Genomic DNA, 17182 nt, shown 5'->3' with positions numbered 1-17182 from the left:
GCCTAGGGTAGTCGCGTACTAGCTGGCCTATCAAGCTTGAGCGACCATGCATTTGGTCACACCTGCATGAAATCGATAGGAAGATTATTTATTTTCTCAGAAATTGTGGGCATAACATTCATTGTCTTTAATCTGCTGACAGACGAGACTAGACTACAGCATTCATGAAATTTGACCTGGACTCAACATTTGCATTGCTAGTCACATGGCTACCTAAATCTCGCAACCTACGTGTCAATGGCATTAGAAGATCCATAGTCACGTGATATCAACAATAAAGTAATTTCCAATGTGCTGCACACAAAATTATAAAATATTAAACGAAAGCCATGTAATGTTTGTAAAATTGAACGCACATTTTATTTTCAACAAGGGACCAGAATCGTATCGGTATCGCAGTAAACTGACAAAAAGGCAGATTCATCAAGCATTGAGCACGTATCGGTCCTTTTATTGTGATCACGTTCCTACCGCTTTTTTGTTCTCATAATAAATATGTTGAGAAGTTTGTGTTCCTTCGTTTTTTTCAATAAACATTACGTGACTTTCATTTATATTTTGAGTTGATTTCTACAATAACATTGGAAATGGGTTTTTGTTGATATCACGTGACTATTGGACCTCTGATGTCATAAACATGTAGGTTCCGAGATGCAGAAAATTAGTATAAACACAAAATTATTTACAAACATATGATTGTTTTTTGTTTGTTCCATTGTGATTTCATTGAAATTGAACGTATATAACCACACCTAACACCATCCCTCCGCTCGTATCCTTTTTCTTTCCTCTCGATTGATTATATGTATGACACGTGTCCTGACCTATTCCAGAATTCTTGGTTGCATGCTCGTTAATTAATTATTTATGTTTACAATGGAGAGAACTTATAAGTTGAAAAACCTGTTTTTAATCATTTTGCCCTGCATCCATGATTGTGACCATCTTGGCAACTATTTTTAAACAAGGAGCGTTTATCTATAAAATAATAAAATAAACGATTAAGAAATTGTCGAACGTAATGTAACATATCACCGCAACCACAACCGCAGATATTGCACAAATCTGATGTCAGACGAGTGTTACAGAAATACGGGTTACGGCAACTGTCAGCTTCTCAGAGTTTATCGTGCAAAAAAAATTAAACATATTTTGCAGTAGTCGAGTATTCTGGCACTAGGCCAGCGATTAGGAAAGCTTAGATGGCAAACGTTGTTAATATTTAAATGCATTTGCACAGAAGATCGTTAAATACAGTACAAAATATACAAGGAGGATAAGAAAAAGAAGGAAAGAAAAGGACAACACCCTAGATTAATAGCAGACGACGTATTTGCGGTAATTAGCAAGCTGCACACTAATACGTGTATCCAGGAGTTTATTTTTAGGAAAAAAACTAGGAAAAAAATGTCTTTTAGTGTTTACAATATGTACTCCAGTACAAGTCAATTCAGACTGCAAGCAACAATGATGCTGATCTGCCGTAGTAGAAAGCGCATGCAGATCCGGGTCAATGCAGTCTGTTCTGCTGATTACTCCTATCAAACTGCACGCACAGACTCAGATCTGCCGGCACATTTTCCTTTTGCAGATCTGTTTCTGTGCAGTTTGCAGTTGCACTCGGCTTGTAAACGTGTACATATAGTACTTAGAAGAACAAATGACAGGCACGAGACATATGCGTAATTGTGTTTTAGGTGTAGATAGAAATGTCAACTTAGGTCGGTTTTACGTTACAGCGGTTTCTTACAAAATTTGGTGTATCACTAGCAGACGAACCCATCAGTTCTCCCTTTTGACGGGACAATGTATGATACATTTCGACACAGATGGACACATGAATGGAAAGTTTCTCTACGATGGCAGTAATCATACTGGAAAGGGGGAATTTACCGTCGGCAGTGCGGAAGAAATAAGCATATCAAACGGGCTTAAGTGAAAATGCCTAACTTATTCGACACTTAAAAAAGGGACATCATTTATAGAAAGAGAATTTTTTTTATAAATGTTTCTTCAAATGATGATTCTGGGATTGTATTTGCCTGTGATCATGCCGAATTTAATGCCAGGAGTTTAACATTAGATATTTATTTCGCTAATCACAATCATTTAAAAACATTTTGGGAAAAATTAAAAGTTACATTTTGGGAAAAATTAAAAGTTACATTTGGTGTGCCATTAGGAGATTCTAAAGTTACTCAACTTCGGAGAAACAACAAAAGTGAGTCAGTGAACCAAAATCTCAAATCAGCAGTTAATTGAAAACAATCAACATTTCCATAACTTATGGATAATATGGTGAAAATTATGGAAAATAAACTTCTGTACCGGCGTTACGCCCTTTACGGAAATGGACTTGTCTGACTGGCACGAACGGAAAAGTTCGTGACATCAATATCCTAAAAACACAAAAACACTCAAACTTTGTTGAAGCTACTTTTTAAGTTAAGTTCATATGTGCAATGACAACATATAATGTGGGGGAAAAGCCTGGTCAGCGTAAACGAAGGGTGGCTGAGAGAACAAGAACTGTCGTTCATGACTGAAGACCTTAATTCTGGATAGCCGTTACGGATGTGTGTTTCATGTACGTGATAAACATATTAGTGGGTAAATCTATAAATTGATTATTATTAAAGAATCTACAAGAAGATCTGTATGTGTATTCTAATTTATTGTTTTAGTCACCTCAAGTGTCTCTATATGAATATCGGTGTGTTCTAATATATTCCTGTTAGTCACCTCAAGTGTCTCTACATTAACATCTGTGTGTTCTAATTTATTGCTTTTAGTCACCTCAAGTGTCTTTATATGAACATCCGTGTTCTAATATATTCATGTTAGTCACCTCAAGTGTCTCTACATTAGCATCTGTGCCTTCTAATTTATTACCCCCAAACATCATCACAAACAACAACGAACTTGAGGTAGTCAGTAAGTTCATGTACCTCGGCTCTACCATCATCAACAACCTCTCGCTCGATGCTGAGCTCAACAAGCGGATTGGAAAGGCATCAACAGCTCTCCCTAGGTTGTCGCAGAGAGTGAGGAACAACAGCATGTTGACCCTGAACACTAAGATCTCCGTGTACCGTGCCTGCGTGCTAAGCACTCTCCTTAACGCCAATGAAACCTGGACTCTGTACGCCTCACAAGAGAAAATACTGCGCTCCTTTCACATGCGATGCCTCCGACGCAGACTAACAGATGCCAACCAGAATTAAACTTTAGTTCTTCTTGAGAGGAATCTACATTAACTAAGAATCTACAAAATCTGTGTTGTTCTAAGCATCTACAAGATATGTGTGTTCTAAGAATGTGAGAGATATGTGTCTTCTAAGAACGTTAAAGATCTGTGTGTATTCTGAAAATGTAAAAGATCTGCGTGTATTGTAAGAATCTTCAAGATCTGTGTGTGTTCTAAGAATCTACAAATCTGTGTGTGTTCTAAGTACGTACAAGATATGTGTTTATTCTAAGAATCTACAAGGTCTGTGTGTGTTCTAAGAATCTACAAGATCTGTGTGTGTTCTAAGAATCTACAAGATCTGTGTGTATTCTAAGATTCTTCAAGATCTGTGTGTGTTCTAAACATTTACAAGATATATGTGTTCTATTAATCCACAAGATCTGTGTGTGTTCTAAGTACGTACAAGATATGTATGTATTCTAAGAATATACAAGGTCTGTGTGTGTTCTAAGAATCCACAAGATCTGTGTGTGTTCTAAGCACGTACAAGATATGTGCGTATTCTAAGAATCTACAAGGTATGTGTGTGTTCTAAGAATCTACAAGATCTGTGTGTCTTCTAAGTACGTACAAGATATGTGTGTATTCTAAGAATCTAGAAGATCTGTATGTGTTCTAAGAATCTACAAGATCTGTGTGTATTCTAATATTCTTCAAGATCTGTGTGTGTCTAAGAATCTACAGGATATATGTGTTCTATAAATCTGCAAGGTCTGTGTGTGTTCTAAGAATCCACAAGATCTGTGTGTGTTCTAAGAATCTACATGACATGTACGTGTTGTAAGACTCTACATGATATGTGTGTGTGTGTTCTAAGAATCTACAAGATCTGTGTATGTTCTAAGAATGTAAAAGATCTGCGTTTATTCTAAGAATCTACCAGATCTACGTGTGTTCTAAGAATCAACAAGATCTATGTGTGTTCTAAGAATCTACAAGATCTGTGAGTATTCTAAGAATATACAAGATCTGTGTGTGTTCTAAGAATCTACAAGATCTGTGTGTGTTCTAAGAATGTAAAAGATCTGCGTTTATTCTAAGAATCTACCAGATCTACGTGTGTTCTAAAAATCAACAAGATCTATGTGTGTTCTAAGAATCTACAAGATCTGTGTGTGTTCTAAGAATCTACAAGATCTGTATGTGTTTAAAGTGCGTACAAGATATATGTGTTCTAAGAATAAACAAAATCTGTGTGTGTTCTAAGAATCAACAAGATCTATGTGTGTTCTAAGAATCTACAAGATCTGTGAGTATTCTAAGAATATACAAGATCTGTGTGTGTTCTAAGAATCTACAAGATCTGTGTGTGTTCTAAGAATGTAAAAGATCTGCGTTTATTCTAAGAATCTACCAGATCTACGTGTGTTCTAAAAATCAACAAGATCTATGTGTGTTCTAAGAATCTACAAGATCTGTGTGTGTTCTAAGAATCTACAAGATCTGTGTGTGTTTAAAGTGCGTACAAGATATATGTGTTCTAAGAATAAACAAAATCTGTGTGTGTTCTAAGAATCAACAAGATCTATGTGTGTTCTAAGAATCTACAAGATCTGTGAGTATTCTAAGAATATACAAGATATGTGTGTGTTCTAAGAATCTACAAGATCTTTGTGTGTGTTTAAAGTACGTACAAGATATATGTGTGTTCTAAGAATAAACAAAATCTGTGTGTGTTCTAAGAATCTACATAATCTGTTTGTGTTCTAATATACAAGATCTGTGTGTATTCTAAGAATATACAAGATATGTGTGTGTTCTAAGAATCTACAAGATATGTATGTGTTCTAAGAATCTACAAGATCTGTGAGTGTTCTAAGAATCTACAAGATATGTGTGTGTTCTAAAAATCTACAAGATTTGTGTGTTGTTCTAAGTTATTGTTTTTGTTACCTCAAGTGTCTCTAAGTTTAATGTGAATTAAACTTTCATTATTCTACATGAACATCTGTATCTTCTATTTTTGTGTGTATATATAAATTGGGGTAAATTGGGGTGTATTTTGGTTCATTTGGGATGGAATTAGGTGTATTTGATGTAGACTGGGGTGAATTTGTGTGTTTTGTGTAACCCTAGTGATATGTTGGAATGGACATAATGGATTGCAATGATATATATTTTTAGCGACATAAAACATATTTTGAGTGTTTAGGGTCAATAAATAAAACTCTCTTTCAAAATGCAACATATTCAACAGTCTTCCTTACTTGATTCAACACTTGATCCTTTATTTGTACCTGCATTCTTGAAATTCTTATACCGTTCTTTCCTTCGGTATTAAAACACCTAAAAGTGGGTGCTATACATCTCGACGGATTAATGGTTGTCTGACATCTATCTTAGGCTCATTGCCAAGAAGACAAACGTAGGGTTGAGAATTGCAAGACCATCAGTTAAATCAAGCTTGCACAATATATATATATATATATATATATATATATATATATATATATATATATATATATATATATATATATATATATATATATATATATATATATATATATATGCTTGAAGAAAGGAGGAGTGTTATTTTAAAACCATTATTTCCGGTAAAGAAATTCTGTACTTATTACAATTCAGTTATACTTGCCAGCATCGGGCTACTAATACAGACTTTTTATTTTACAAATATCGATAAGGTTTGAGAATTTCCATTTAATCATTGTTAGTAACAACAACAACAACATAATAATAATAATAATAATAATAATAATAATAATAATAATAATAATAATAATAATGATAATAATAATAATAAAATATTTACATTTTCAGGATAATTTTAGATATACTTCATACATGGAATTTTAAACAATTTGGGAATAGGGAGCCCCTAAGAACATCAACATGCGGGCGGCGGTAAAACACATACATAGTCCTAATCGGGGTGTGCAATACCGAATTACGAATTGAAAGCCAAATCCTATTAAACGCCTGATCCTTTAGAAGGCCAGATCCTATCGAACACCAGATCCAATTGAAATGCAAGATTAAAGCGAACACCAGATCCAACTGAAATGCCAGATTAAAGTCAACACCAGATCCAATCAACTGCCAGTTCCTATTGAACACCATATTTCCATCGAAAGCACCAATCAAATGCCAGATCCAATCAAATGCCAGATCCAATCGAAAGCCAGATCTTCAATATAGGATCAAATGGGTATATGACAGGGATATTCTAATATGATGTATGCTTATGTCCAGTAGCTATGGTAACTGCAATAAATATTATTTATCATGCAAATCACCGGTGAGCTTGTATTAGGTACCAAATAGTCATTATTTTGACGATGTGCCATTAAACGCTGATACATGCATAGTAATACTTACAAACTGGATTCTTTGCACTCGAAATAGAAGGCATGTACATACGATGAAAAAATCTTTTCTAATTTGTGTTTCAACTGTCTTGCCCGTTATCAAGAAAGTTTTCTTTACGAATGTGCCAAAAGTGCCTAAGTCCATGAAGCACAGACGGACTTTCAGTCACATTAATGGCGATAAATGTGGTCGATATTTTAAAATTTAAAACTCGGAAAGAACCTAATTGCTTAAGTTGGATTTGAAAAACAAATTTTGAATTTTTTTCTTTGGGAACCTGCTGTAATTAATATCGCTAATGTGTTCTTTTTGTGCACATTGTTTGATTCATTCATTTGGTTGAAGGAAGATTGTGTTCATTGTGTAGTTCAATCTCTACGAGAGAGTTTTCCAGTATGCAACAAACCTTTATCGTTTCCTTTACAGAAGAGCATCACATTCGAGGAGCGGGGACTTTTTCGTTGTGCCAACTAAATCTTTGAATGAATGGTTTATATGATGATACTTAATAAATCTACATATTTATTTTGAAAATGTTGAGCAAATTACATTGCGTGTTAGTAAATGTAGACACCCGAAAAAGTTAGCATCTTCCACACGAAAAAGTTCTTATCTTCAAATTAACATATCACCTTAAAAAAACGTAGCATCGCGTCGAAATTGCCAATGACAAATTGTTCTTTTCTCTTTTTAAATGATATTGTTGTAGTAAGAATAGACAAAATCTGTATTCAGGCAGTTAAATGAAACCAAACAGCGGCAAACAGCCTAAAACATGTGTCAGATCTATAATACTATGAACTGAAGTAATGTATTGTTATTTAACTCCTCCAATCTGGTTGTCATAAGCTAAACATTGGAACTAACAATGACCTACTACTAACCCGTTAGCTAACAACTTTAACGCTGGAAATGTTTTAATGCTTTATATTTTCCGAGAGGCAGAAAAGCCTGTTAGCTGGATATCACTCCCACACTGTCGTGTAATTACAGACAGGCAGAAAAGCCTGTTGACTGGCTTGTCAATCCGACACTGTCAGGTAATTACAGACAGGCAGAAAAGCCTGTTACCAGGATTATCAATCCGACACTGTCACGTAATTACAAACAAGCAGAAAAGCATGTTACCTGGCTTGTCACTACGACACTGTCATGTAATTATGACAGGCAGAAAAACCTCTCACCTGGCTTGTCACGTTTAAGATTGCTCCTATATAACATTATACCATTTTAGTGAAATATTAACTCTATACTAATAATGCTTTTTGCTATCCATTAAAGTTACTTTTCGTACGTATTCTGACATGCTAAGGAGCGTGTGGAGCTCTCTATCAATTATTTTACATGTAACTATTATAACTGAATACGATTGGTAGTCAAATGAGCGTCCGACCCAAAAATACAGACTCTATGTTTATTTCAAGCAATGTGAAAAATATCTGGTACATTTTCAAGACTGTGCTTCACATTGAAATCATGATATAATATCGTTACCTCCAGCAATATTTTCAGTTTGTTATGAATATTGGCTGGTTGATTAAAACAGAGACGTTCATAAGTTATAACGGTACCAATTGCGCAAGTCCAGGTGGGCGTGGCTTAAGATGTAGGGAAGATTGTATTTCGAAATAAACAACAACACTACCTGTGATTGGTGCATTATATAAGAGTTGTACTTTCTGTTAGGCTTAAAAAAGTTGTGCCTCCTGGCAACATTTGAGATTATGTTAATTCCTATCTAGATGATATTTTGTATTTTTTATGATTTTTTTAAAATGTGGTACGCATGTGTGAAACTGTGTCTGTTCTGACTAGATAACTCTTACCCCGTCTAGTTCTAGCAGAGTTATCTCTCTTAAATGCAATGGAGTACCTGGTTTTGTCCTTGTCAAATTGACAATCTAACACTGCTCTCTAGAAAAGTGTGTGACATGCACGCTAAATTGGATAGAAAATATATTTATTTCTGCAAACATTAGCATTAAGGTCTATGGAAAAACAATTGGTACCGTGAGGGTGGAACAAGTGCTCTGAATTAAAGACAATCACGTGGGCAAGATGAAAGTCAGTTTACACTAACTAACCCGTGATTATTTGCCACCTCCAGCATTTCGGCAAGAAATCTGCCATCTAATTTCTTAACAGTGCAAATGTCTTGTTTATGAAGCCGTTTTATCTCCTATCAGATCTCGCGGTATTTTGATGAACATACGATCGTTTATCATTTCTCGTTCATTCTTAGCGGTAAACTTACGGCAAAGTCATAATAGTGAAGGAATCAGCTAGATTATTGAGGCAAACGAAATCCTGGCCTTGATTACTTTTTGAATGCGTGTCTCAGTCCTGTAGTTGAGATGAATTGCTATATTTATTTCTAACCTGTCTTCGCCAAGTGGTTCGCAATAAGTGCTTTTAAATAAATTAAGGCCAAAAAAAGTACGAGCCCTTTATCAAATCACTGATGACAAGTACAGAAATAATGATATCTTTGCAAATATCCCAGAAAATGTTATTTAAATTATTACCAGTTGTACGCGTCAACATCGTTGATATTTTCGCCGCCAATCGACTATATACATGTAACCATCGTTGATAGTTGCGCTGTTAATCACTGTGAGCCAACAAAGTGGAGTGCACCTTACTTTTATGGTTCAAACATAAACCAATAAAACCTGTGTGCCAGGAAGCCTATTAATGCACATGCGCACACTGCCATTATCCAATAATTAGGATGCATCTAATGCATGGGACGAAAGTACTCAATCAAGAAGCTCTTCACGCTCAGCTACAGGTAGGAATGTGCTCAAGGCATTACCTATAATGATTCTCTATTTCTAACATTGCACAACTTACATAAAGCTGCAGGAAAGGGATTTAAAGGTATGAACTAATATATATCGTGTTGGGATGTCTGGATTATTTTCATAAAATACACTTCCTCAATTTAATTGATCTTACCACCTGTGTTCATTTTTTGGGGAGTTTAAGAAAATAGAACACGGTTATCGAATTCGAGTCGACGACAGAGAGCTTGATACAAAAGCTCCATTATAAATCGCTTACAAGTCGAATCCAACTACAGACAACTCGAATGTCTGACTCTCTATATGAAAATCAAAATCATACCCCTGTATTCAAAAGGTAATATTTAAAAAGAAAAGAAAAACCAGTAGTGAAATACCTACAAATCCCGTATCATGTTGAGCCAATATTTAAACAAAACGGCACTCGAATAACAGCCGTGATAATTAATATCTTATTAGCAATCCGTATATGTTATCACATTAGGAAACTTAAGATTTGTCAGATAAACAGAGAGAGGATTTTTCATGATAGCTCGTTGAAAATGAAATTTATGAAACAAGTCGAACAATTGTTATCATTTACAATCCCTGCGAAGGTAAAAAGTTCATTTAAAATGAGCAGAAACAAATGCGAGATTCTGTTTATCGCATGAAGAAAAATAATGATTTATTTATTTTACCAAATCGCAGAATAAGTGCAGCGATATAAACTTGGAGCACATTCGGATGCCTCGGTCGGTACGCCTTTTCTTTCTTATCACTATGGCATTGTGACATGAGGTGTTTTGTGGTATATATATATATATATATATATATATATATATATATATATATATATATATATATATATATATATATATATATATATATATATATATATATATATATATATAACCAGTAGCATTCAGAAGAAGTTTCTTTTTTAATTTTACAAAAGTATAATTCAAAGGGAAACTGTCGATCGAGATCAATAGATCATTTTATGTGGACAACACATTTCAACACTTGATCTCCTGTGGAAATTTCTGTGTGATATCATACAGTTCCCTCGCTTTGATTATTTGATGCATCATATGAATTTCGATTATACTGTTTACAGTGTTTCCACCTAAAGTGTGTTGATTCCATTAAGGTAGCATTCCGGTTGTTGGATATTCGTGTTCAGGGAGGATGCAGATATTTTATTATATTTAGGCTACAAAGTGTTATTGTGTATAATAATATCACAAAATTTAATGTTTTGTGTCCACATATTTGCATTATATGATTTGGAAGACTGATGTGATAGGGCAATATTCTCTCAGTTGGGAGACCGGCATTTGTCGACATTCTTATCAAAACAAATCTGAGTTTATTTACTCCTATAAGCTGACATTTAAATCATGCTTGTCCTGTGGATGACTAGCTATGATATCGTAAGCTCGACATGGTCCACAAAGTAAGATACTAATATTAGTTTTCAGGTGATGGATAAAAATGTACTCTTGTTCTAGTTTTACATTTGTACGCCCAGCCCTCTATCCATTGACGGATATGCTTAATTTACATTTGTATAGGAGCCCCTGTTTGATAAATAGTAATACTAAAAGCAAAAGAAAATTCATGCAGCTGCTGCCAATCAGTAATGAGAATACTGAAGAAGAAGGTCAGGAGCTGATTTGCACCAGTCAGATTCATACAAAGTGATATGTTAACCTCTTGTCATATCAACCATATTAAACTGCGCAAATTTAATGTAAAGGTTACCGGTTATTCGATAATTTAAAATAATGATATGTATATATTGAAACAAACAATACTGTAGTAATATGATAGTTATGTGATAATCCTTACAGTCAGATTGTGTTGTCTTTCATAGGTATTCGTGCGTATGTATGTGGAACTAATTTTATTGATGACTTGTACGTGTAATTTGCTTTACTTGATGGCTATTTACCTGACTGGCTATATTGTGATTATTTGGATGGAGTTTTTCTTCATCATCTCACAACTGCATCTATATTGGTCATATCCACCTATCACTAGACAGACACTTAAAAGCCATATGGATATGTATGTAGAGTGATAGGGGGAATGTACGAAGCTGACGTTAATAATGTGCTCCTAATGAGAGCCAGGTTGACTGGAGTTTTATCGTCGTTTCTTGTAGCACTATGTACTGAATGTTGAAATGTGTACAACGGACTGTGCTGAATAACATGCAGGATGAGTCACAAACTCTCGTCTGAAAGGGGGTGTGTGTGTGAATTTCTGATGCTATATTCTGGATACTTCAGAGCTACTGAACTTGCACAAAAAATCTATAAAGTGTATCAAACCCGTCCATTGCCAGACATTATACATGTACACATGTATATGGGCTTTAATTAAAGCCCTGGTACTCATAGGTTATAATCCTATTTTAATAGTACGTGATATTAATTCAAAATCATGTTCTTATTAGAAACTAATGGTATAAAATCCTTCTTAATTTATTTAGATATTTACAATTTTCTACATTTAAAACAATTGTGAGTTTTATTAAGATTTTCTATTGGTTAAATATATTTTGTAAAATATTTCCTATACTTTCCACACTACTGACCTAAAGATTTGCTCTTGCTTTCTAACTCTACGTTACTATATTTGCTCGCTTATCAGACGAATTAGAGTGCAAACTGTGCATACCCAGATCTGTCGTAGCATAATACACCGGCAGATCTGGGTCTGTGCAGTTTGTTAGAAGTAATCTGCAAAACGAACAACATAGAGCCTTATCTGCAGACGCATTATGCTACGGCAGATCATGATCTTTGTTGTTTGCAGTTGGACTCGACTTATATGCGAGTACAGATGGTAATTAAATCAAACTCCTAGCCTTGATGGCAATGCGAAATGGATGTATGAAAGGAAAACCCTGCTGGCAATGCGAAATGGATGTATGAAAGGAAACACCCTAGTAGCAATGCGAAATGGATGCATGTAACGAAAGGTCCTGGTTGCAGTGCGAAATGGATGTATGTAAGCAAAAGCCTAACCTTGATGGCGATGCGAAATGGATGTAAGTAAGGATAAACCCTAGTGGCAATGCGAAATGGATGTATGCAAGCAAAAGCCCTGCTGGCAAAGCGAAATAGATGTATGTGAGCAAAAGCCCTGATGACATTGCGAAACGGATGAATGTAAGCCAAAGCCCTGGTGGTAATGCGAAACGGATTTATGTAAGCCAAAGCCCTGGTGGTAATTCGAAAAGTATAGAAAATACGTTTGCAACTATGTATTATATAAAGTGATAACATTGTCTTTCAACCTTGATTATATTTTGATATTGGTAAAGTTTGGTAAGAACACTGTTCATCCTACTTGAGATACAGGGTTTTAAAACAGCTTAGAAATGTTGCTGAATTATAATTATTATTATTATTATTATTATTATTATTATTGTTGTTGTTGTTGTTGTTGTTGTTATTATTATTATTATTATTATTATTATTATTACATAAAAAATTCCAATTAACACCACGGATTGTGAAGGAGTTATTATCGTACAAGGAATCTGGTTTAAGAGTATAACTGTTCCCTTTACAAGGAAAATAAAAAAAAAAACAAGGCAAGAAAAAATATGAAGATAAAAGGAGATTCTAATGTGTTTGTGTATGTGTGTGTGTATGTGTTTGTGTATGTGTGTGTGTGTTGTAATAACGGGAATGGTTGAGATGAGACATTTTGCGTGCATGACGGCGATGATGAGCCTCGCGCATGCTCATTAAACATGACTCATTGCAGAAAGGAACAAAAATACTTTTTAGTAAATATGCTTTTCTAAAAACATTAAGAATCAACATTAAGAATCATCATGTGATAGCTTCTGCACAGCTATTTCTCAATCATTCAACGAGATAAAATAAGCATTATCAAATTTAAGTTGATTTTAAGCCTAACATGAGATTTTAAAAAAATGAGAACTGATTCTTGATACCATCTTTCTCATTTGCTTGTGAACAACATGGAGCGTTTTTTGGCACCAATTACAGGTTGATTCTTCTAGCAAGAAGAAAAGCAAATTGATATATTTAGCTGCTATCTGTCTTGATCTTGACTAATACTTCCTTCCGAGTGTTAAAAACTAATATCGTTTCGTCTTAAGTTGAAATAATATACAGCCAGATGACACCCAGAGCAAAGGCTAGACTAGTTCTATATTTTATACTAGTCCTATGTTGTAGACTAGTCCTATATTCTAGACTAGTTCTATGTTGTAGACTAGTTCTATATTCTAAACTCAATGTCCTATATACAATCAGCTGTGGATCAGTTTCTATACAAGGGTATAGACTTATACGAAATGTTCTCTCTCACACAAACATTGTTCAGAGTGGCTGTATCAAGAACGAAAATTAACATAAAGGTTATAACCTTGTAACATTGCAAAACAAAACAAAAGCAGTTTTATTTGTAAAATCATATTATATATGTAACACTATAACAACATATCATATATATGTAAGAATAATTTGATATATTATATACGGTATATAAATTTTCTGCAGTTGAAACAAGCAAAACAAAAACAAAAAAGACCCTCTCCGTTCAAAAGAAGAGAAACAAAACAACAACAAATACCAAAAATAAAGCATAAGAACCGCATCCCCCCCCAAAAAAAAAGAGACCAAAAACCAACAACAGCAGCCCCCCCCAAAAAAAACCTAAACCAAAAACACACCCCACCCCCCAACAAACAATCAGGCTTATATTTGAATAATATGCACCTATCCGCAAACAAAAACAGTAAAAAGTAATTATTATTCTCGCGAATTATAATGCAAAAGCCAGTAGTTACCGTACAAAAAATCCCAGTCCATTAGCTGCCTAATTATGCTATTTTATTACAATATTTTACTTTTTTTTATATCTACGAATATTAGTATGTTGTTTCCTAAATAAATTTACCAGATAATGTATCGTTCATTATTAATCTTATATTAATCACACATTCCATTAACTATTATTAAAGTATTGCTCCCTACAGATCAAAGGCGCAACCGTAGCGTTAAGAAAAATGTATTGAAGTATATGAAAATTCCTGATGTGGTACATGTTCCAGACTATTCTAAAATTGTGCCTGTACGATCAAACAGTTGTAATTGCACATTCTGACGCCTGACTCTGAATATTACGGTAATAAAACTTTTATGACAGCAAATTTTGAATTGCCGAAAATTAATATTTTAATAAAACGAAATCCTTGATAATAATAATGTACATTTTATTGTTACAGAAAAAGATTTTTTTCTAATAGTTCTCAATGTTGAAAGCTTTGAATTTATTTTAAAACTAAATATTATTTTAGCACTGTAAGATCCTTGTCTAATAGGAAATGAAAAAGAATTTCGGTGGAGTGTCATTCTTTCAAACTTTATTTTGGATGCTGGTGCAAACATCATGATATTCCATTGTTGGAGAACAAAGATGGCTGTTTGTGTACAGAAACCAAATTCTACGTTACCCAACAGTCACCAGTTCCTACCATAAATGTTTTGGGACACGTGATTTTTTGTACCCTTTCTACTGAGCCTCAAGACGTGAAGCCAAATAAATCTTTTGCAAGTCTTGTATCACATGGTGCGAAGCCAAATATTTTTCCTAGTCCTGTATCACTAATTGAAAAGGTATATTATCGCGCTTTTGGTGAAGTTGCCTGATTATTTACCAGAAGACAGCACGATCGACGGATACAACAGCATATATATATATATATATATATATATATATATATATATATATATACATACACACGGACAACAGAGATTTTCTAAATGCATGTGTTATTGTAGCCTTCATCACAAATAAACAATAGTCACGATAAAACAATATTATAATTACTTGCAGAATATTATTCGACTCTAAGGAAGCATCCAAGTCTTTGAAGTAAAGACTGCAATGGCCCGTGCCGTATGAAGGGAGTGAACATGTGAAAATTATTCTTTTACATCTGTCATCATTCCACATAGCAGAAGACATCAGACATGTTGTTTAAATTATTTCATATGAGGTTTGATAATGGAAAGAAAATACTCGAATCTAACAAAAATATGAAATATTTACCGATAACAATAATACAAACTAGGTGTTCAGTCAGTGTCTATATCGGATCTGTTTCTGCTGATTTCATCTCTGTATGCCTTGTTTGAAAAAGGCAGAACTCCCTCAAATAAACTGCCAGTCAGTACCAGCAAGCTTGTCCTCATCAGAAGCAGTTACAAAAACCGTGGCAGACTCTTTATAAACTACACACCGTCTGTACTCTCTTATAAGACGAGTCCAACTGCAAACTGCACAAACCGAGATCTGCCGTCGCATAATTGGCCCTAAGATAAGGATCTGTTCAGTTTGTTGGGAGTAATAAGTAGTACAAAGATAAAGACCTGGTTTGCTGGAACATTATGCTACGGCAGATTAGAATCTTTGTTGCTTGCAGTTTTACTCTACTTAAAAGCGAATATAGACGGTATATGACAGTTAAAGCGCATTCTGGTGTAGATTATTCTCCCTTTCTCGGTCAGTCGAGTCTTCGCACTTAAGGAATACACAATGCACACCACCCAACCCCTCTCCCACAAACAATTGTTATGGGTGATTCCCTGTCTTTTTCTGCCAAACGTCGAGCAATTATAAAATTATGTCTTTCAACTGGCCCGTGCCAAGTAGATACGATTCCCCCGTAACAAGAAAGGTCACAAGTTTACAAATTTGTTACAGGGCAATAGGGTACCGCAATTGTGCGTAATCTGTGCCTTAAAACTTTGCTTATTTTCTCACAAGGTTGCCGTGATTGTGTTGCCACTGAACTATAGTTATTTTCCTGTCAGTGGAAGGGCACTGGCATGTGCCGGGACAAGTAAGTAATTGTGTTATTGCTAATGACTCAACATTGTATCAGTGATTGCGTTTTTAATTGAACTTATCGAACTGAAAATGTCAGAAACCTTACCATTTTGGTTAATAAATTACTTTGTATTAACGTTAAAATTTATGGTCCCCGGATTGACTGAATCCCAACGAAACGACAAGAATCTTTCCGAGCACCAACATGGAGCAAACAGCCAGGGAAACAGCGCCCGGGTGGATGATGAAGGCCCAAAGTAGTTTTGGCGCCCCAAGACCTCCGGCGCCCGGGACAATCGCCCCATTGCCCCCTTCTCCCCGTTAGTGTTTATTTTCAAAACTACATAAACTTAACAAGCTGTTTCCCAGTGTAGGAACAACATGTGTTTTGTTTCTGTTTGTTTTAGTAAAAGTTGTCAAAGGTATATATTTTCTTTCCGTGTAGTGGTCGTGTAGCAGTGACATTCTTTATACATTTATGTAGATTCTTGTAGATTCTTGTTTTAAACATATACATATCGCATTTCTAGTAAATCATGACCATTGCGAACATTTCTCTCCTGAAACATGCCCTAATAAATAAAGATTGCGGAGTGGATTTCACATTTTTTTTTGTTTTCGTTTCTCATTTAACACAAGCATCCATTGTTGTGCTGGATTCAGAACAATGCAAATATATTGCATGTACGTATTTAGAAAACGTGCGTGTAGCGCTGTTTTATTCGAAATATACGAAATAACCCTAGAAGGAAGAGGCAATGTGCATAATTAAGTAGGACCACAACCACGTCTGAATGGATTAAAGATGTGTCTTGTAAAACTGTGTCTGGAACAATTAGATATGGTCAAAGTAATTGTTGGACGATGTTCTTTAATCATTTTGTTTCCTTTGAGGCTTTTATTACTGCCTTACGCAAAAAGTCAGAGCGGGGTTGAG

General features: G+C 34.8%; 1 protein-coding gene across 1 annotated transcript in view; it reads right to left on the bottom strand.

Moving 5' to 3' along the window:
• The window catches only part of LOC149775222 (uncharacterized), a 147852-nt gene that overhangs the window by 126205 nt on the left and 4465 nt on the right, over positions 1 to 17182 (bottom strand). The window lies entirely within an intron of this gene.

Source organism: Sinohyriopsis cumingii, chromosome 19 (genome assembly GCF_028554795.1).
Source record: "Sinohyriopsis cumingii isolate HCF-2022 chromosome 19, ASM2855479v2, whole genome shotgun sequence".
Lineage (NCBI taxonomy): Eukaryota > Metazoa > Mollusca > Bivalvia > Unionida > Unionidae > Sinohyriopsis > Sinohyriopsis cumingii.
This window is presented reverse-complemented; position numbering and strand designations above follow the sequence as displayed.